This window comes from Bombina bombina, chromosome 8 (genome assembly GCF_027579735.1).
Source record: "Bombina bombina isolate aBomBom1 chromosome 8, aBomBom1.pri, whole genome shotgun sequence".
In the NCBI taxonomy this organism is placed as follows: Eukaryota; Metazoa; Chordata; class Amphibia; order Anura; family Bombinatoridae; genus Bombina; species Bombina bombina.
In genome coordinates, this window is record NC_069506.1 from 341,655,245 (window position 1) to 341,680,131 (window position 24,887).

Genomic DNA, 24,887 nt, shown 5'->3' on the forward strand with positions numbered 1-24,887 from the left:
ATGCAGCCCCATTGTTTCCTATGGGGAAACACTTTCTAAGTCTACACCTAACACCCTTACATGAACCCCAAGTCTAAACACCCCTAATCTTACACTTATATAACCCCTAATCTGCCTCCCCCGATATCGCCGACACCTGCATAATACTATTAACCCCTAATCTTCCGCTCCGGACACCGCCGCCACCTACATTATACTTATGAACCCCTAATCTGCTGCCCCTAACATCGCCGACACCTACATTATATTTATTAACCCCTAATCTGCCCCCCCAACATCGCCGCCACCTACCTACAATTATTAACCCCTAATCTCCCGCCCCCAACGTCGCCGCTACTATAATAAAGTTATTAACCCCTAAACCTAAGTCTAACCCTAAACCCTAACACCCCCCTAAGTTAAATCTATTTTTAATAAATCTAAATAAAAGTTCTAAAATTAAATAAATTAATCCTATTTTAAACTAAATACCTACCTATAAAATAAACCCTAATATAGCTACAATATAACTAATAATTACATTGTAGCTATTTTAGTATTTATATTTATTTTACAGGCAACTTTGTATTTATTTTAACTAGGTACAATAGCTATTAAATAGTTAATAACTATTTAATAGCTGCCTAGTTAAAATAATTACAAAATTACCTGTAAAATAAATCCTAACCTAAGTTACAAATACACCTAACACTACACTATCAATAAATTAATTAAATAAATTAACTACAATTATCTAAACTCAAATATAATTAAATAAACTAAACTATAGTACAAAAAAACCCCCACTAAATTACAAAAAATAAAAAAATATTACAAGAATTTTAATCTAATTACACCTAATCTAAGCCCCTTAATAAAATAAAAAAGCCCCCCAAAATAATAAAATTCCCTACCCTATACTAAATTACAAAAGTAATCAGCTCTTTTACCAGCCCTTAAAAGGGCTTTTTGCGGGGCATTGCCCCAAAGTAATCAGCTCTTTTAATGGAAAAAAAAATTCAAGACCCCCCCAACATTAAAACCCACCACCCACACACCCCTACTCTAAAACCCACCCGATCCCCCCTTAAAAAAACCTAACACTACCCCCTTGAAGATCACCCTACCTTGAGCCGTGTTCACCCAGCCGGGCACCGATGGGCCAGAAGAGGACATCCGGACCGGCAGACATCTTCATCCAGGAGGCATCTTCTAGCTTCATCCTTCCGGAGCGGAGCCATCTTCTATCCAGCCGACATGGAGCCATCCTCTTCTTCCGATGTCCTAAAGCAGAATAAAGGTTCCTTTAAATGCCGTCATCCAAGATGGCGTCCCTCGAATTCCAATTGGCTGATAGGATTCTATCAGCCAATCGGAATTAAGGTAGGAAAAATCCGATTGGTTGATTTAATCAGCCAATCGGATTGAACTTCAATCAGATTGGCTGATTGGATGAGCCAATAGAATTGACCTACCTTACTTTGTAGCACTGTAGTTAAGAGCTTTATGTTCCGGCGTTAGCCCATAAAACTCTTAACTACTGACTTTTTTATGCGGTAGGAGTCTTGGAGGTAGAGGCTGTACCGCTCACTTCTTCCAAGACTCGTAATACCAGCGTTAGGCAAATCCCATTAAAAAGATAGGATACGCAATTGACGTAAGGGGATTTGCGGTAGACAAAAGTTGCGGAATAAAAGTGAGCAGTACACCTGTACCTGCCTGACTCGTAATACCAGCGGGCGTTAAAAAGCAGCATTAGGACCCCTTAATGCTGCTTTTTAAGGCTAACGCAGAACTCGTAATCTAGGCGTAAGAAAGCACACCTGAACCTCTTTTACTTTGCAAATTGGTACATAATTAAACATTTACATAGGGTATATAAGCACGCTCTAAGCATGGCTTCTTTGACTGCATTGCTTTTTCGAGTTATGTACAGGTCTAGGCGTTGGAGGGTTTAGTGAGATTTGAGAGTAGAGAGATTGGAGAGTAGAGAGATTTAGGCCCCTAGTTATCAAGCCGTCAACCTCAAATACGCTGGAATTCCGCAGCGTATTTGTGGCGAGGCTGATTCGCCTTAGTTATCAAGCCCTGCTGCCCGGCTAAAGTAGAATTTAGTGACGTAAGCTTCGATCCGCCGGACTCAGTCTGACACAGATCGATTCTTACGTCACTCCAGATGTTCCGAACACAAGTTTGGCACAATCTGACTACTTTTGCTAGTTATCAAAAAACTAGCAGGTACGCTCGGCACTTTTCCGGCCCAGCGTACCTGGTTTTCAATCCGCCGCCCTGGAGGCAGAGGATCCCATAGGAAACAATGGGAGTCTGACCATAGCGAAAGCTCATGTTTGCTGCTGCCCGACATCCCATTGATTCCTATGGGAAATGTGTACACCTAACACCCTAACATGTAGTCTAAACAACCCTAATCTGCCCCCCTACACCGCCGCAACTAAATACATTTATTACCCCCTAAACCGCAGCTCCCGGACCCCGCCGCAACCTACATTATACATATTAACCCCTAATCTGCCGCCCCCTATACTGCCGCAACTAAATAAAGTTATTCCCCCCTAAACTGCCGCTCCCGGACCCCGCCGCAACTATAATAAATATGTCAACCCCTAAACTGCTGCTCCCAGACCCCATTGCAACTAAAATAAATATGTTAACCCCTAAACTGCCACTCCCGGACCCCGCCATCATGTACATAATACCTATTAACCCCTATCCTGCCCCCCCTACACCGCCGCCACCTATAATAAATTTATTAACCCCTATCCTGCCGATCCCGGACCCCGCCGCAACCAAATAAATTGTTTAACCCCTAAACCACCGCACCCGGACCCCGCCGCCACCTATATTAAACGTATTAACCCCTAATCTGCCCCCCCTACACCATCGCCACCTATAATAAATTTATTAACCCCTATCCTGCCCCCCCTATACCGCAGCAACCTATAATAAATTTATTAACCCCTATCCTGCCCCCCCTACACCGCCACCACAATAATAAAATTATTAACCCCTAAACCTAAGTCTAACCCTAACCTTAACACCCACCTAACTTAAATATTAATTAAATACATCTAAATATTATAACTCTTATTAACTAAATTAAACCTATTTAAAACTAAATACTTACCTTTAAAATAAACCCTAATATGGCTACAATATAAATAATAATTATATTGTATCCATCTTAGGATTTATTTTTATTTTACAGGCAAATTTCAATTTATTTTAACTAGGTACAATAGCTATTAAATAGTTAATAACTATTTAATAGCTACCTAGCTAAAATAAAGAGAAATTTACCTGTAAAATAAAAACTAACCTAATTTACAATTACAGACCAGTTCCTGAAAATGTTCTGCCTATCTTTTTGATTTTAACCTCACTGTTGCCTATTAAGATGTTTTAATCTACATTTGGATATTAAAATCAAGTATGCTTACTTTGGAGGATCGCAGTGTACTTCTTTCTGTTTGATTGTTCTAATTTACAATTACACCTAACACTACACTGTCATTAAATAAATTATTCCTATTTAAAACTAAATACTTACCTGTAAAATAAACCCTAAGATAGCTACAATGTAATTAATAATTACATTGTAGCTATTTTAGGATTTATATTTATTTTACAGGTAACTTTGTATTTATTTTAACTAGTTAGAATAGTTATTAAATAGTTATTAACTATTTAATAACTACCTAGCTAAAATAAATACAAAATTACCTGTAAAATAAATCCTAACCTAAGTTACAATTAAACCTAACACTACACTATCAATAAATAAATTAAATTAATTAACTACAAATAACTACAATTAAATACAATTAAATAAACTAACTAAAGTACAAAAAATAAAAAAAATAAGCTACAAAAATAAAATAAAATAAGTTACAAACATTTAAAAAATATTACAACAATTTTAAGCTACTTACATATAATCTAAGCCCCCTAATAAAATAACAAAGCCCCCCAAAATAAAAAAAATCGCTGACCCCTGCATATTATTTTTAACCCCTAATCTGCCGCTCCGTACACCGCCGCAACCTACATTATACCTATGTACCCCTAATCTGCTGCCCCTAACACCGCCGACCCCTATATTATATTTATTAACCCCTAATCTGCCCCCCACAACGTCGCCACCAGCTACCTACAATAATTAACCCCTAATCTGCCGACTGGACCTCACCGCTACTATAATAAATGTATTAACCCCTAATCCGCTTCACTAACCCTATAATAAATAGTATTAACCCCTAATCTGCCCTCCCTAACATCGATGACACCTAACTTCAAGTATTAACCCCTAATCTGCCGACCGGACCTCACCGCTACTATAATAAATGTATTAACCCCTAAAGTTAAGTCTAACCCTAACACTAACACCCCCCTAAGTTAAATATAATTTAAATCTAACAAAATAAATTAACTCTTATTAAATAAATTATTCCTATTTAAAGCTAAATACTTACCTGTAAAATAAACCCTAATATAGCTACAATATAAATTATAATTGTATTGTAGCTATTTTAGGAATAATATTTATTTTACAGGCAACTTTGTAATTATTTTAACCAGGTACAATAGCTATTAAATAGTTAAGAACTATTTAATAGCTACCTAGTTAAAATAATTACAAAATTACCTGTAAAATAAATCCTAACCTAAGTTACAATTAAACCTAACACTACACTATCAATAATTTAATTAAATAAAATACCTACAATTATCTACAATTAAATCTAACACTACACTATCAATAAATTAATTAAATAAAATACCTACAAATAAATAAAAATAAATAAACTAACTAAAGTACAAAAAATAAAAAAGCTAAGTTACAAAAAATAAAAAAATTAATTACAAACATAATAAAAATATTCCAACAATTTTAAGCTAATTACACCTATTCTAAGCCCCCTAATAAAATAACAAAGCCCCCCAAAATAAAAAAATGCCCTACCCTATTCTAAAATACAAATAGAAAAGCTCTTTTACCTTACCAGCCCTTAAAAGGGCCTTTTGCGGGGCATGCCCCAAAGAATTCAGCTCTTTTGCCTGTAAAAAAAAAAAAAAAACAATACCCCCCCAACATTACAACCCACCACCCACATACCCCTAATCGAACCCAAACCCCCGGAGCCCACCGCCACCTACATTATACCTAGTATCCCCTATCCTGCCCCACCCTATACCGCCGCCACCTATAATAAATTTATTAACCCTTATCCTGCCGATCCCGGACCCCGCCGCATCTGAATAAATTGTTTAACCCCTAAACCGCCGCTCCCGGACCCCGCCGCCACCTATATTAAACTTATTAACCCCTAATCTGCCCCCCCTACACCGTCGCCACCTATAATAAATTTATTAACCCCTATCCTGCCCCCCCTACACCGCCACAACTATAATAAATATGTTAACCCCTAAACCTAAGTCTAACCCTAACACCCACCTAACTTAAATATTAATTAAACACATCTAAATATTATAACTCTTATTAACTAAATTAATCCTATTTAAAACTAAATACTTACCTTTAAAACAAACCCTAATATAGCTACAATATAAATAATAATTATATTGTATCTATCTTAGGATTTATTTTTATTTTACAGGCAAATTTCAACTTATTTTAACTAGGTACAATAGCTATTAAATAGTTAATAACTATTTAATAGCTACCTAGCTAAAATAAAGAGAAATTTACCTGTAAAATAAAAACTAACCTAATTTACAATTACATCTAACACTACACTATCATTAAATAAATTATTCCTATTTAAAACTAAATACTTACCTGTAAAATAAACCCTAACGCCTAGATTTAGAGTTTGGCGTTAGCCGTCAAAACCAGCGTTAGAGGCTCCTAACGCTGGTTTTTACCGCCCGCTGGTATTTGGAGTCAGTCAGGAAAGGGTCTAACGCTCACTTTGCAGCCGCGACTTTTCCATACCGCAGATCCCCCTACGCCATTTGCGTATCCTATCTTTTCAATGGGATCTTTCTAACGCCGGTATTTAGAGTCGTGGCTGAAGTGAGCGTTAGAAATCTAACGACAAAGCTCCAGCCGCAGAAAAAAGCCAGGAGTTAAGAGCTTTCTGGGCTAACGCCGGTTTATAAAGCTCTTAACTACTGTGCTCTAAAGTACACTAACACCCATAAACTACCTATGTACCCCTAAACCGAGGCCCCCCCACATCGCCGCCACTCTATTAAATTTTTTTAACCACTAATCTGCCGACCGCACGCCGCCACCTACATTATCCCTATGTACCCCTAATCTGCTGCCCCTAACACCGTCGACCCCTATATTATATTTATTAACCCCTAATCTGCCGTCCCCAACGTCGCCTCCACCTACCAACAATTATTAACCCCTAATCTGCCGACCGGACCTCACCGCTACTCTAATAAATGTATTAACCCCTAAAGCTAAGTCTAACCCTAACCCTAACACCCCCCTAAGTAAAATATAATTTAAATCTAACGAAATAAATTAACTCTTATTAATAAAATTATTCCTATTTAAAGCTAAATACTTACCTGTAAAATAAATCCTAATATAGCTACAATATAAATTATAATTATATTGTAGCTATTTTAGGATTTATATTTATTTTACAGGCAACTTTGTATTTATTTTAACCAGGTACAATATCTATTAAATAGTTAATAACTATTTAATAGTTACCTAGTTAAAATAATTACAAAATTACCTGTAAAATAAATCCTAACCTAAGTTACAATTAAACCTAACACTACACTATCAATAAATTAATTAAATACAATAGCTACAAATAAATACAATTAAATAAACTAACTAAAGTACAAAAAATAAAAAATATCTAAGTTACAAAAAATAAAAAAATATTACAACAATTTTAAACAAATTACACCTAAATAAAATAACAAAGCCCCCCAAAATAAAAAACTGCCCTACCCTATTCTAAAATAAAAATAGAAAAGCTCTTTTACCTTACCAGCCCTTAAAAGGGCCTTTTGCGGGGCATGCCCCAAAGAATTGAGCTCTTTTGCCTGGAAAAATAAACACAATACCCCCCCCCAACATTACAACCCACCACCCACATACCCCTAATCTAACCCAACCCCCCCTTAAATAAACCTAACACTAAGCCCCTGAAGAACTTACTACCTTATCTTCACCACATCGGGTATCAGCGATCCATCCAGGCTCCGAAATCTTCATCCAAGCGGGGGCTGGAGATCCATCATCCGGCTGAAGTCTTCTATCAAGCAGCAAGAAGAAGTCCAGAAGCTCCAAAGTCTTCATCCTATCCGGGCAGAAGAGGAGATCCGGACCGGCAACCATCTTCATCCAAGCGGCATCTTCTATCTTCATCCGATGACGAGCGGCTCCATCTTGAAGACCTCCGGTGCGGATCCATCCTCTTCTTCCAACGTCCTAAGTCCGAATGAAGGTTCCTTTAAATGACGTCATCCAAGATGGCGTCCCTCGAATTCCGATTGGCTGTTAGGATTCTATCAGCCAATCGGAATTAATGTAGGAAAAATCTGATTGGCTGATGGAATCAGCCAATCAGATTCAAGTTCAATCCGATTGGCTGATTCAATCAGCCAATCAGATTGAGCTCGCATTCTATTGGCTGATTGGAACAGCCAATAGAATGTGAGCTCAATCTGATTGGCTGATTCAATCAGCCAATCAGATTGAACTTGAATCTGATTGGCTGATTCAATCAGCCAATCAGATTTTCTTACCTTAATTCCGATTGGCTGATAGTATTCTATCAGCCAATCGGAATTCAAGAGATGCCATCTTCGATGACGTCACTTAAAGGAACCTTCATTCGTCGGTAGTCGTCGGAAGGAAGAGGATGTTCCGCACCTGAGGTCTTGAAGATGGATGAAGATAGAAGATGCCGCTTGGAGTGTATAACCCTGTTTGTTTAATGGTGACTGCTGAAGAGCGTACTAAATTATGGTCACTCTGTATATTATGTGGCACATATGTTAATATTATACTGTGTACTAAATAGTAACAACAGTATTTTAATTCATTTCATTAAATAGCAGCATCAATGTTGCAGTCGTGCCAATCTGTATATTATGCGGCACATATATTGATATTATAGTGTGTACTGAATAGTAACAGCAGTTATTTTATTATTTTCATTGAGTAACAATATCAATATTACAGCTATGCTATTATTATTGCACATTGTGTTTGTATTCAGATTTTGAAACATATATTGAAGTTGCAGTTAAAGCTGCAAATGATTCATTGTAGTACAGCTCTATATGTTTTATAGTGCGTATATAAATGTTACGGCTGATACTGGATATCAACAATACTGCAAATTTTTGTTGAATTACAGCAACTGCGTTGCAATAAAATAATTATTCCTTCCAAGTATTTATGTTAGTTGATTCTTATTAAATAATAGCAGTAATGTTAAGTAACAGCAATATTTCAGTTGATTCTTATTAAATAATAGCAGTAATGTTAAGTAACAGCAATATTTCAGTTGATTCTTATTAAATAATAGCAGTAATGTTAAGTAACAGCAATATTTCAGTTGATTCTAATTAAATAATAGTAGTAATGTTAAGTAACAGCAATATTTCAGTTGATTCTTATTAAATAATAGCAGTGATGTTAAGTAACAGCAATATTTCAGTTGATTCTTATTAAATAATAGCAGTAATGTTAAGTAACAGCAATATTTCAGTTTATTCTTATTAAATAATAGCAGTAATGTTAAGTAACAGCAATATTTCAGTTTATTCTTATTAAATAATAGCAGTAATGTTAAGTAACAGCAATATTTCAGTTGATTCTTATTAAATAATAGCAGTAATGTTAAGTAACAGTAATATTTCAGTTGATTCTTATTAAATAATAGCAGTAATGTTAAGTAACAGCAATATTTCAGTTGATTCTATTAAATAATAGCAGTAATGTTAAGTAACAGTAATATTTCAGTTGATTCTTATTAAATAATAGCAGTAATGTTAAGTAACAGCAATATTTCAGTTTATTCTTATTAAATAATAGCAGTAATGTTAAGTAACAGCAATATTTCAGTTTATTCTTATTAAATAATAGCAGTAATGTTAAGTAACAGCAATATTTCAGTTGATTCTTATTAAATAATAGCAGTAATGTTAAGTAACAGCAATATTTCAGTTGATTCTTATTAAATAATAGCAGTAATGTTAAGTAACAGCAATATTTCAGTTGATTCTATTAAATAATAGCAGTAATGTTAAGTAACAGCAATATTTCAGTTGATTCTAATTAAATAATAGTAGTAATGTTAAGTAACAGCAATATTTCAGTTGATTCTTATTAAATAATAGCAGTAATGTTAAGTAACAGCAATATTTCAGTTGATTCTTATTAAATAATAGCAGTAATGTTAAGTAACAGCAATATTTCAGTTGATTCTTATTAAATAATAGCAGTAATGTTAAGTAACAGTAACATTTCAGTTGATACTTATTAAATAATAGCAGTAATGTTAAGTAACAGCAATATTTCAGTTGATTCTAATTAAATAATAGCAGTAATGTTAAGTAACAGCAATATTTCAGTTGATTCTTATTAAATAATAGCAGTGATGTTAAGTAACAGCAATATTTCAGTTGATTCTATTAAATAATAGCAGTAATGTTAAAGGGCCACTAAACCCAAAATCTTTCTTTCATGATTCAGATAGAGAATAGAAATTTAAACAACATTACAATTTACTTCTATTATTTATTTTGCTTCATTTTTTAGATATCCTTAGTTGAAGAAAAAGCAATGCACATGGTTAACCAATCACATGAGGCTTCTATGTGCAGCAACCAATCAGCAGCTACTGAGCATATCTAGATATGCTTTTCAGCAAAGAATATCAAGAGAATAAAACAAATTAGATAATATAAGTAAATTAGAAAGATGTTTAAAACTGCATTCTCTTTCTAAATCATGAAAGAAAAAATGTGGGTTTCATGTCCCTTTAAGTAACATCAATATTTCAGTTGATTTTTTTTTTTGATTTTTTTTTTTAAATATTTTATTTTCATTTTTCAACATAAACAAAATCCATAACAAACAAAAGATTACATATTTTGCATTCCTGCATTACATTTCAATTGTCTCATATTGCTAATACCCTTCCCAGAGGAGGAGAGGCATTTTAAGATATGATTCTTACATATACGGTCCTGGCAGTATTGAATAACACATATTAGTTATTACCTTAGGTTAAGCAAATCCCACCCGAACCAGAATTGCCCGAGCTAGGATCATAACCCAACCTTCTATACATGGGCCGCATATGCACAAGTCCAATGTTGAGGTTGTATTTGCCTCAGCTACACGCCCAATGAGGTTTTACATAGCAAAGCAAGGGAGCATTCATGCAACAAAATAAAATAAAATACAATACAAACAGACAAGACATACAAGAAGTCTATAAGTCTCCGAAAATTATCTTATGAGTGTGGGCGAATCACAAATGTTGTACTACGAACCATATAAAAGGACCTTACAGCTTGCAGGGCATGCCCCAGGGATAAAAATCCAGACTGGATGGGGTTGGCCAGGCTTATGATCTTGATACCGTGAATCTATTAGAGTTCACTTCCTGCTTCTATATTTGTATGAATCCCAGAGGAACAATATGTCTTCGTATAGATCTAATTTTCCCTCCCAAAGGAAATAAAATCTCTCAAGGAGAAGGTCAGAATCCACCTGACCCTTCCACTCCTCTATACTGGGGATGGTGGATGATTTCCAATGTCTAGGTATATTTTGCTTTGCTACATTTATCATTATTGAGAACAATTGCCTTCTAATCTTGCATGGGATTTGTGGGGTTTGAGATAAAAGAATTAGCTCTAGGCTAGGTGCTAATTGTGTGTGCAGTATCGAGTTTATTTCCTCGAATATATTCCTCCAAAAATCATTGATTGGGTTGCAGTCCCACCAAATGTGCCTCATGTTACCAATTTGGCCCCCTCATCTCCAACATGTGTTAGAGCATTTTTTGAATATATATTTAAGTTTTGCTGGTGTTAAATACCATCGCATAAATATTTTAATGTTCGTTTCTTTGGCCTTTGCGGAGTGGGCTGATTTTGACAAATTTTTAAACCTATTGCTCCATTCCTTGGGAGGTGTAGTTTCTGTTAATTCCCTGTCCCAGCTCTTAGTGTATGTTGGGAGGTCCGGAAATCTGTTATCCAAGACTAATTTGTACAATGTTGAAATAGATCTTTGGGATTTCCTACCATGTATGCAAGCTTGTTCAAATTGAGTTGGTGTCCTTGTTAGGTCTGATTTGCATCTATGGGAGTAAATTAAGTGTCTGATTTGATGGTAACTAAACCATGAGGACAAAAATGGAATATCCATGTCATTGAGCTGTTGTTTTGATTTTAATTTGCCTTTATCCATAATTGTATGTATGGGGATCTGTGATAGGAAGTCAGATTTGACATGTGTATACTCATCTAAGCCTGGGGGGAATTCCTGGTTTGATAATAATGTTGTAAGTGGGGAATATTGTGTGGAGATTCTTTTAAATGATTTTAATATGAGTTGCCAGTCTCTCCAGGTCTCATTAGTCATTGAAAGATGGGAGATAGCTACACGTTTTACTGCTGGGAGGTTCCAGCAACTCGTACCCAGATGTGCCACCCCTGCTGCAGAATTTTCTATTTGAACCCAACCCTTAGGGGAAGTTGCGGAATGGTTACACCACTCCACAATCCTATTTCAGTTGATTCTTATTAAATAATAGCAGTAATGTTAAGTAACAGCAATATTTCAGTTGATTCTTATTAAATAATAGCAGTAATGTTAAGTAACAGCAATATTTCAGTTGATTCTTATTAAATAATAGCAGTAATGTTAAGTAACAGCAATATTTCAGTTGCTTCTATTAAATAATAGCAGTAATGTTAAGTAACGGCAATATTTCAGTTGCTTCTATTAAATAATAGCAGTAATGTTAAGTAACAGCAATATTTCAGTTAATTCTTATTAAATAATAGCAGTAATGTTAAGTAACAGCAATATTTCAGTTGATTCTTATTAAATAATAGCATTAATGTTAAGTAACAGCAATATTTCAGTTGCTTCTATTAAATAATAGCAGTAATGTTAAGTAACAGCAATATTTCTGTTGATTCTATTAAATAATAGCAGTAATGTTAAGTAACAGCAATATTTCAGTTGATTCTTATTAAATAATAGCAGTAATGTTAAGTAACAGCAATATTTCAGTTGATTCTTATTAAATAATAGCAGTAATGTTAAGTAACAGCAATATTTCAGTTGATTCTTATTAAATAATAGCAGTAATGTTAAGTAACAGCAATATTTCAGTTGATTCTTATTAAATAATAGCAGTAATGTTAAGTAACAGCAATATTTCAGTTGATTCTTATTAAATAATAGCAGTAATGTTAAGTAACACCAATATTTCAGTTTATTCTTATTAAATAATAGCAGTAATGTTAAGTAACAGCAATATTTCAGTTGCTTCTATTAAATAATAGCAGTAATAATAAGTAACAGTAATATTTCAGTTGATTCTTATTAAATAATAGCAGTAATGTTAAGTAACAGCAATATTTCAGTTGATTCTTATTAAATAATAGCAGTAATGTTAAGTAACAGCAATTTTTCAGTTGATTCTTATTAAATAATAGCAGTAATGTTAAGTAACAGCAATATTTCAGTTGATTCTTATTAAATAATAGCAGTAATGTTAAGTAACAGCAATATTTCAGTTGATTCTTATTAAATAATAGCAGTAATGTTAAGTAACACCAATATTTCAGTTTATTCTTATTAAATAATAGCAGTAATGTTAAGTAACAGCAATATTTCAGTTGATTCTTATTAAATAATAGCAGTAATGTTAAGTAACAGCAATATTTCAGTTGATTCTTATTAAATAATAGCAGTAATGTTAAGTAACAGCAATATTTCTGTTGAGTCTATTAAATATTAGCATTAATGTTAAGTAACAGCAATATTTCAGTTGATTCTTATTAAATAATAGCAGTAATGTTAAGTAACAGCAATATTTCAGTTGATTCTTATTAAATAATAGCAGTAATGTTAAGTAACAGCAATATTTCAGTTGATTCTTATTAAATAATAGCAGTAATGTTAAGTAACAGCAATATTTCAGTTGATTCTTATTAAATAATAGCAGTAATGTTAAGTAACAGCAATATTTCAGTTGAGTCTATTAAATAATAGCAGTAATGTTAAGTAACAGTAATATTTCAGTTTATTCTATTAAATAATAGCAGTAATGTTGAGTAACAGCAATATTTCAGTTGATTCTATTAAATAATAGCAGTAATGTTAAGTAACAGCAATATTTCAGTTGATTCTATTAAATAATGGCAGTAATGTTAAGTAACAGCAATATTTCAGTTGATTCTTATTAAATAATAGCATTATATGTTAAGTAACAGCAATATTTCAGTTGATTCTTATTAAATAATAGCAGTAATGTTAAGTAACAGCAATATTTCAGTTGATTCTTATTAAATAATAGCAGTAATGTTAAGTAACAGCAATATTTCAGTTTATTCTTATTAAATAATAGCAGTAATGTTAAGTAACAGCAATATTTCAGTTTATTCTTATTAAATAATAGCAGTAATGTTAAGTCACAGCAATATTTCAGTTGATTCTATTAAATAATAGCATTATATGTTAAGTAACAGCAATATTTCAGTTGATTCTTATTAAATAATAGCAGTAATGTTAAGTAACAGTAATATTTCAGTTGATTCTAATTAAATAATAGCAGTAATGTTAAGTAACAGTAATATTTCAGTTGATTCTAATTAAATAATAGCAGTAATGTTAAGTAACAGTAATATTTCAGTTGATTCTTATTAAATAATAGCAGTAATGTTAAGTAACAGCAATATTTCAGTTGATTCTATTAAATAATAGCAGTAATGTTAAGTAACAGTAATATTTCAGTTTATTCTATTAAATAATAGCAGTAATGTTAAGTAACAGCAATATTCCAGTTTATTCTATTAAATAATAGCAGTAATGTTAAGTAACAGTAATATTTCAGTTTATTCTATTAAATAATAGCAGTAATGTTAAGTAACAGTAATATTTCAGTTTATTCTATTAAATAATAGCAGTAATGTTAAGTAACAGCAATATTTCAGTTAATTCTTATTAAATAATAGCAGTAATGTTAAGTAACAGTAATATTTCAGTTGATTCTTATTAAATAATAGCAGTAATGTTAAGTAACAGCAATATTTCAGTTGATTCTATTAAATAATAGCAGTAATGTTAAGTAACAGCAATATTTCAGTTGATTCTATTAAATAATAGCAGTGATGTTAAGTAATAGCAATATTTCAGTTTATTCTTATTAAATAATAGCAGTAATGTTAAGTAACAGCAATATTTCAGTTGATTCTTATTAAATAATAGCAGTAATGTTAAGTAACAGCAATATTTCAGTTGATTCTTATTAAATAATAGCAGTAATGTTAAGTAACAGCAATATTTCAGTTGATTCTTATTAAATAATAGCAGTAATGTTAAGTAACAGCAATATTTCAGTTGATTCTTATTAAATAATAGCAGTAATGTTAAGTAACAGCAATATTTCAGTTGATTCTTATTAAATAATAGCAGTAATGTTAAGTAACAGCAATATTTCAGTTGATTCTATTAAATAATAGCAGTAATGATGCAGCAATGTATCTATTCAATTGTATGCCTCTTTATTAACTAATAGCAACAATGTTGCCAGTTGTATTTGGTGTTTATGTTTCTTTAAGATTTTTGGAGGCACATATTGAGGCTGAAAATCGAGCTGCAATTAAATCGCTGCAAAAGAATATAAGTGGAGTAGATGTAGCGTCTCTGTAAATTATACAGTAGAGTTGAATTGTCAAAAAATCTAAATGTGCTGATCTGTTCAAACATATACTTATTCTTTAAATGCTAGCAACAATGTTGCAGATTATATCTAACGTATATGTTTGTTTGAATTTACCAACACCAATGTTAAGGCTGTAATTAAAGCTGTAGTTGAATCGCTACAAGAAAACTCCTTTAAGTAAGAGTACCTTGCCTCTAGGCTATGCAGCACAGTTAGGTTATGATACAATCAACATTTTCTCATTTTGCTAATATGTCACTGTTTAGTTTAATTCCTACCCCCTAAAAATATCAGTTGAACTATTGGTTCAGTAACAATCTAACTAAAAGATTAATTGCGCATTTAACAGAGCTAAATTGTCGTGTCTACTACTTTAGACAATTTTGTTTGATTTTCCTCTGTTTATATCAGTTGTCACCACATAAAATGAGTGTTTTTAGACAGATATTATAGTTAATATTATTCTGTTTAGTTCAATTACCACCTCATAGAACGATTAGTTTTACATAGATATCAATGATATTTGTATAAAGATTCTAAGTCAATATTGCGGCTTGTTAAAAAAGGTGAGTTTGATGGCGAAACATGTTAGGGACCTGGGGCGCGATCCGATATACGGCGTAGTTTTTGGCGCAAGCGAGGGAACCCGTGCCGCCCGTAATTTCACCTTGCAAATTGGGGTATTACATATACCCTGCCGGCAGTTCCTAAAGTGCCGTAAGTCGGATAAACTAGCGATGTCCAGAAATGAGCGTAACTACAAATTTCTGGAGTCGCCAGTGACTTACAGCACTTTAGAAAATGCCTGCGCCTAAGAAAACTAACTAAAATGTTAAATCTCCCATAACTGTCTAACCTGCCTCCCAACAATAAGCCCAACACATATACCCCTATATCCGCAATCCCCCTCTCACTCCTAATAATAAATGTATTAACCCCTAAACCGCCATAGCCCACACCGCAATAAACCTATCCTAGTATTAACCCCTAAACCGCCACTCCCGGAGCCCACCGCCACCTACATTATATGTATTAATCCCTAAACTGCCGCTCCCGGACCCCGCCGCACCTAAATAAAGTGTTTAACCCCTAAACTGCCGCTCCCGGACCCCGCTGCCACCTACATTAAATTTATTAACCCCAAATCTGACCCCCCCTACACTGCCGCCACCTACATTAAATTTATTAACCCCTAATCTGACCCCCCCTACACCGCCGCCACTACATTAAATTTATTACCCCCTAAACCTAAGTCTAACCCTAACTCCCCCCTAACTTAATTATTATTTAAATAAATATAAATAATATTACTATTATTAACTAAATTATTCCTATTTAAAACTAAATACTTACCTATAAAATAAACCCTAAGATAGCTACAATATAATTAATAATTACATTGTAGCTATTTTAGGATTTATTATTATTTTACAGGCAACTTTGTATTTATTTTAACTATAGGTACAATAGCTATTAAATAGTTAATAACTATTTAATAGCTACCTAGTTAAAATAATTACAAAATTACCTGTAAAATAAATCCTAACCTAAGTTACAAATACACCTAACACTACACTATCAATAAATTAATTAACTAAATTAACTACAATAATCTAAAGTAAAATACAATTAAATAAACTAAACTGTAGTACAAAAAAAACAAAACACTAAATTACAAAAAATTCAAAAATATTACAAGAAGTTTAAACTAATTACCCCTAATCTAAGCCCCCTAATAAAATAAAAAAGCCCCCCAAAATAATAAAATGCCCTACACTAAACTAAATTACAAATAGCTCAAAGTAATCAGCTCTTTTACCTGTAAAAAATGAACAATAACCCCTCCCCAACATTACAACCCACCACCCACACACCCCTACTCTAAAACCCATCTGATCCCCCCTTAAAAAAACCTAACACTACCCCATTGAAGATCACCCTACCTTGAGCCGTCTTAACCCAGCAGGGCCGAAGTCTTCATCCGATCCGGGCACAAGTGGTCCTCCAGCCAGGCAGAAGTCTTAATCCGATCAGGGCAGAAGAGGTCCTCCATCTGGCAGAAATCTTTATCCAAGTGGCATCTTCTATCTTTATCCTTCCGGCGAGGAGCGGCACCATCTTGAAGACATCCAGTGCGGAGCATTCTTCCTGGCTGACGGACTAATGACGAATGACGGTTCCTTTAAATGACGTCATCCAAGATGGTGTCCCTCGAATTCCGATTGGCTGATAGGATTCTATCAGCCAATCGGAATTAAGGTAGGAAAAATCCGATTGGCTGATTTAATCAGCCAATCGGATTGAAGTTTAATCCAAATGGCTGATTGGATCAGCCAATAGAATTGACCTTGCATTCTATTGGATGATCCAATCAGCCAATCAGATTGAACTTCAATCCAATTGGCTGATTAAAACAACTAATCGGATTTTTCCTACCTTAATTACGATTGGCTGATAGAATCCTATCAGCCAATTGGAATTTGAGGGATGCCATCTTGGATGATGTCATTTAAAGGAACCGTCATTCATTGTTAGTCCGTCGGCCAGGAAGGATGCTCCGCGCTGGATGTCTTCAAGATGGTGCCACTTCTCGCCGGAAGGATGAAGATAGAAGATGCCGCTTGGATAAAGATTTCTGCCGAATGGAGGACCTCTTCTGCCCCGATCGGATGAAGACTTCTGCCCAGCTGGAGGACCACTTGTGCCCGGATCGGATGAAGACTTTGGCCCGGCTGGGTGAAGACGGCTCAAGGTAGGGTGATCTTCAATGGGGTAGTGTTTTTTTAAGGGGGGATCGGGTGGGTTTTAGAGTAGGGGTGTGTGGGTGGTGGGTTGTAATGTTGGGGGGGATTGTTCTTTTTTTTACAGGTAAAAGAGCTGATTACTTTGGGGCAATGCCCCGCAAAAGGCCCTTTTAAGGGCTATTTGTAATTTAGTTTAGGGTAGGGAATTTTATTATTTTGGGGGGCTTTCTATTTTATTAGGGGGCTTAGATTAGGTGTAATTAGTTTAAAGTTCTTGTAATATTTTTTTATTTTTTGTAATTTAGTGTTAGTTTTTTTGTACTATAGTTTAGTTTATTTAAATGTATTTTATTTTAGATTATTGTAGTTAATTTATTTAAAGGGACAGTCAAGTCCAAAAAATACTTTCATGTTTCAAATAGGGCATTTAATTTTAAACAACTTTCCAATTTACTTTTATCACCAATTTTGCTTTGTTCTTTTGGTATTCTTAGTTGAAAGCTAGACCTAGGAAGGCTCATATGATAATTTCTAAGCCCTTGAAGGCCGCCTCTAATCACATGCTTTTGTATTTGCTTTTCACAGCAGGGGAGAGCTAGTTCAGGTAAACCCTATAGATAACATTGTGAGCACGCCCGTGGATTGTGGCAGACACTGCACTAATTGGCTAAAATGAAAGTCAAAAGATAATAAATAAAATGTCATGTGATCAGGGGGCTGTCAGAAGATGTTTAGATACAAGTTAATCACAGAGGTAAAAAGTGTATTATTATAACTGTGTTGGTTATGCAAAACTGGGGAATAGGTAATAAAGGGATTATCTATCTTTTAAAACAACAAAAATTCTGGTGTTGACTGTCCCTTTAATTAATTTATTGTTAGTGTAGTGTTAGGTGTATTTGTAACATAGGTTAGGATGTATTTTACAGGTAATTTTGTAATTATTTTAACAAGGTAGCTATTAAATAGTTATTAACTATTTTGTTACTTAACATTACTGCTATTATTTAATAAGAATCAACTGAAATATTGCTGTTACTTAACATTACTGCTATTATTTAATAAGAATCAACTGAAATATTACTGTTACTTAACATTACTGCTATTATTTAATAGAATCAACTGAAATATTGCTGTTACTTAACATTACTGCTATTATTTAATAAGAATCAACTGAAATATTGCTGTTACTTAACATTACTGCTATTATTTAATAAGAATAAACTGAAATATTGCTGTTACTTAACATTACTGCTATTATTTAATAAGAATCAACTGAAATATTGCTGTTACTTAACATTACTGCTATTATTTAATAAGAATCAACTGAAATATTGCTGTTACTTAACATTACTGCTATTATTTAATAAGAATCAACTGAAATATTGCTGTTACTTAACATTACTGCTATTATTTAATAAGAATCAACTGAAATATTGCTGTTACTTAACATAAATGACTACACCAGCACATGTGCCATAGGAAACGCATAAAACATTATAACAACTGCTGCTTATATTGCAGCTATAAGATATGCTTTTGTAAATCTAGCATAAATACTGGGAAGGAATAATTATTTTATTGCAACACAGTTGCTATAATTCAACAAATATTTGCAGTATTGTTGATGTCCAGTATCAGCCGTAACATTTATATACGCACTATAAAACATATAGAGCTGTACTACAATGAATCATTTGCAGCTTTAACTGCAACTTCAATATATGTTTCAAAATCTGAATACAAACACAATGTGTAGTAATAATAGCATAGCTGTAATATTGATACTGTTACTCAATGAAAATAATAAAATAACTGCTGTTACTCTTCAGTACACACTATAATATCAATATATGTGCCACATAATATACAGATTGGCACGACTGCAACATTGATGCTGCTATTTAATGAAATGAATTAAAATACTGTTGTTACTATTTAGTACACAGTATAATATTAACATATGTGCCACATAATATACAGAGTGACCATAATTTAGAACGCTCTTCAGCAGTCACCATTAAACAAACAGGGTTATACACTCTTTGCAGTTTGGATACAAAACACATCTATATGCACAATTTCATTGTGATAACTGAGTTGACAGCATCTAGTAAAAACAACAATAAATACGGTTGCTATGGAGTACCTGGCAGAAATAATAGAACTTAAGCTGCTCTTATTTAGATTAAAACAATTTCATTGTGATAACTGAGTTGACAGCATCTAGTAAAAACAACAATAAATACGGTTGCTATTGAGTACCCGGCAGAAATAATAGAACTTAAGTTGCTCTTATTTAGATTACAAAAGTACTTCAATATCAACAATATGCAAGCAATTTAATTTGCAGATCATTAATAGACAGCTAAGTCACTGTTCACTATCTCTGTTTAGAACTCTACTGTGATTGCAATTTCACCCTTAACAAACAAGTATATCCACACAGATGCTCTAATAACAAGAAGGAAATATAATTTGTAGAGTATTAATAGACATCTAGCTATTGTTCAACATCTCTGTTTAGACAATCTAGTTACTGTTCACATTTCTGTTCAGAATCCTACTGTTATTGCAATCTCATTAAATACATAGATATACATATTTGAATCTTAATTATACTAGTCAACATATATTGTGAGTGTTTTTAATGTGTTTGTTTTCCATGCTTTTAATAGTAATTTCCAAGAAAGAAATAAAAACAGACAGCAAATAAATAGTTAAGAATTGTTTAACTAATATAAAAAACAATAAACAACAACTTGCAAAACAATATAAAGTGATACTATTATTATTAGAGGATATGTGCATATGCCACAGAAAAAAAGCAATAACTTTTACTGGAAGAGCTTTTGCTAATGGAAGAGTATTGCAAACGTTTCTATAATACAAATAACGTTTGTATTTAAACTTTGCTGGCAGCTTAATAAAAGGTAACATAAAAAAAGCAATACAGTTATAATATTGAGCTTACCATTTTTTTTATGGACAGAAAGGCACAAAGAGACAATTCTAAAATGTGTTAGAATATTGAATTATTACTCTATAACTTGCATATATCTATGTGTCAACCCCTACAAAATATTTAAATACATAATTAAAGTAAGCTCCAACACAGAAGTAGACTACTGGGACCTAGCTAACACATTCAGTGAAATAGTGATAAAAAGCAAATGTGGTCTGTCTTGCAAACGGAGGAATAAGTCTCTCAATGAATACAGAAAGCTATTGTGAAACATTATTTGGATAGTTAAAAAATATACATCATGTATATCACACTGATGTTGGATCTATATAAAGTGAAATTACCGGGCCTTCCACATTAAGTGACAGAACAATTCAACAGTTCTTACCACTTTGTTGTCTGCATATTATGGTTTTAAGGAGAAAAGACAGGTGTATATACAACAATATACAGTAAAGCGCTATACAATCACCCCAATATATATAATGCAATAATTACAGTACATGCAATAGGTCAATACAATATGAGAACTAGTAAAATATTTAGTAGTATATAGGTACACAGGTGGCCGATATATGCATTCAGCCAAAACACTGGTACTTACAAAATCAGAGTCCAAAAAGAATATGGTTCAGTCCGATAGTATAATGTTTCTCTATGGTCACAGAGAGAAAAATAAGTCTCTCAATGAATACAGAAAGCTATTGTGAAACATTATTTGGATAGTAAAAAAATATACATCATGTATATCACACTGATGTTGGATCTATATAAAGTGAAATTACCGGGCCTTCCACATTAAGTGACAGAACAATTCAACAGTTCTTACCACTTTATTGTCTGCATATTATGGTTTTAAGGAGGCACAGATCCTCATTGCTATGTACCACAGTGCAGAGGCGTATTTTGGCCTAGGCAAACAAGGCTCTTGCCTAGGGCAGCACATTTGGGGGGTCAGCACTTTTTAAATCTCACTACACACACTATAAACATATGTCCCATATACACACACTCACTACAGACACACATACACTGCACAACACACACACACCATAACACACACACCATATGCACACACTCAATACACACATACACCATAAACACACACACACCATATACACACACACATACATACACACACTGCACTACACACACTTACTATACACACCATAACAAACACACCAAATAAACACACTCAATACACACATACACCATAAACACACACACACACCATATTTACACACACGCACATATACACACTGCACTACACACTACACACACTCTCTACACACACACACCATAAACAAACACACCATATACAAACACTATATACACACTCACTACACACATCATATACACACACTCACTACACACACACACCATAAACACACACACACCATATACACACACACCTTAAACACACACACCATATACACACTCACTATACAAATACACCATAAACACACAAACATACCATAAACACACACACCATTAACACACATTCACTATACACACACCTTAAATGCACATGCATACCATATACACACACTCACTACACACACACCATAAACACACACACCATAAACACACACACCATATACACACACTCACTATACACACACCTTAAACACACACCATATACACACACTCACTACACACACACACCTTAAACACACACACCATATACACACACCATATACACACACTCACTACACACACACACACACACACACCATAAGCACACACACACCATATACACACACTCACTACACACACACACCATAAACACACACACACACACCATATACACACACACACCATATACACACACTCAATACACACACAAACCATAAGCACACACACACACCATATAAACACACACACCATATAAACACACACACCATATACACACACTCACTAGACACACACCTTAAACACACACCATATACACACACTCACTACACACACACACAACATAAGCACACACCATAAGCACACACACACCATATACACAAACTCACTACACACACACCATAAGCACACACACACCATATACACAAACTCACTACACACACACACCATAAACACACACACACCATATACACACACACACCATAAGCACACACTCTCTACACACACACCATAAACAAACACACCATACACACACACCATAAGCACACACACACCATATACACACACACACCATATACACACACACAATACACACACAAACCATAAGCACACACACACACCATATACACACACACACAATATACACACAATCACTAGACACACACCTTAAACACACACACACACCATATACACACACTCACTACACACACCATAGGCACACACACCATTTACACATACTCACTACAGACATACACACATACAAACAAGTGCACTTGAATATGAACATTTACTTTAATAATGCCATGACTAAACATCCTGACCAAAAAATAGTATGACCAAAAAAAGGCCTTAATCTTGGGGTGGTGTGGGATGGAAGAATTTGAGTGCCTAGGGCAGCACAAAACTTAATTACAACACTGCCACAGTGACACACAAGAAGCATTAGTAGAGGTGTTGTTTCTCCTTGTTATCATTTGATATTCATGATTTTCTTCTAAACTGGCCATGATTTAGAATTGTAAGGAAGATGTAAGTTAAAGTGAAGGTCAATTTGGATGAATTAGTGCCCGGTTTTAATAAACCTATTAAAAACAAGGGCACTTAAATTCATCAAAATTGACATTTCACTCCTTTTCTTCAAAAACGTACCTTTTAATCCTGTCAGCCGCTGCAGCACTTCCTCCGCCCGTCGCAAGCCCTCTTTGTGGGTGACGTCCATAATGACAAATCCAGCTTCCTCCAATCATGGCGTAGCATCAGGCCATGATCCACCCATGGGGAAAGCCGTGATTGGCCGGGGAAATCGCTGGAGCTGCATTCAGGATTAAAAGGTTCGTTTTTGAAAAAAAGGAGTGAAATGTCAATTTTGATGAATTAAAGTGCCCTTGTTTTTAAAAGGTTTATTAAAAACCGGGCACTAATTCATCCAAATTGACCGTCACTTTAAAGTTAACCTCATAGTACAGTAGTTTTGGCTAGACGTGTATACGTTTTTAGACAGATGATACATTTAAAGAATTGTTGCTGTTTTGTTCATTCAGCAGAGGTGATAAATTAGCAATTTATTTAATGAGTGAACAGACAAACAAATGCCTGTGCCAAAAAAATATTGTTGATTTATTCATGAAGTTAAAAATATTACTGTAAATGTGGGAAAGGCTTCAGATTTTGCATTGTTCTATATCAATACATCAATTGCCTTGTCAGTTGATTGATTCCTGTGTCAGCCAATAAGTATGTAAGCTTCACTTTTGCTCTTCGCGAGTCCTGACCCCATAAAAATATATATATATTTTAAAACTTTAACTTTATTGGCAAACAAATTCTTAATAATGCTATGAATGAATACTGGACAAAAGGAAAGACTTATTTTTTGTGACAAATGAAACAATTCTTTTTCAATGCCGCTTGAAGCATTGATAAATGGAGGGGATTAAATTATTTGCACAATTTATGCAATGGAATGGATTGGAGACTATGATTTGAGAATGCTGTGTGACCTAAAGAAACCTAAAATAAAATCCTAAACAATGTAATAGTCTTCACAGTTTAGTTTGAAATGGTTTTGTTGAAACCACTACCTATGCTATCAATATAATTACTGCTGTCTTTAGAAAAGCTATGTAAGGAGAAGAGAGCAAGAAAAATCAATCACCCAGTGGGGGTATGGGAGGGACACATTTTTGTGTCTGAAATAGCTGGCTTTTCTCATCCCCACCCATAATTAACTTTAAAACATGACTTAGAGGCTTTTGAGAATAAAGAGAGATTAAGTTATCAGGTCGGCTTTTCCATCAGACTAAATCCTAAAAGAAAATAATTATTTCTGAGCTCAAATGTCATACAGCCATCTATATAGAATCCTTTCACCTCCTGCCCACCATCTTTCCACCAACTTGGCCAATCCCTGGGCTATTTAGACCCCTATCTTTTCTATTGTTCTGACATGGCTGTGCTCATTCAGCAGACAACACACCTATCCCCCAACCCCCTATTATTTCCAGTTAGCAAAGCAAAGATCCTAATTAGTCAATACACTTTGCTTCAGGCTAGAATACTACGAGTGGAGTGTGCACAATGGCAACATGAATAGCTCAATTTAACTTGTTTAAATTGTAACCAATTTTA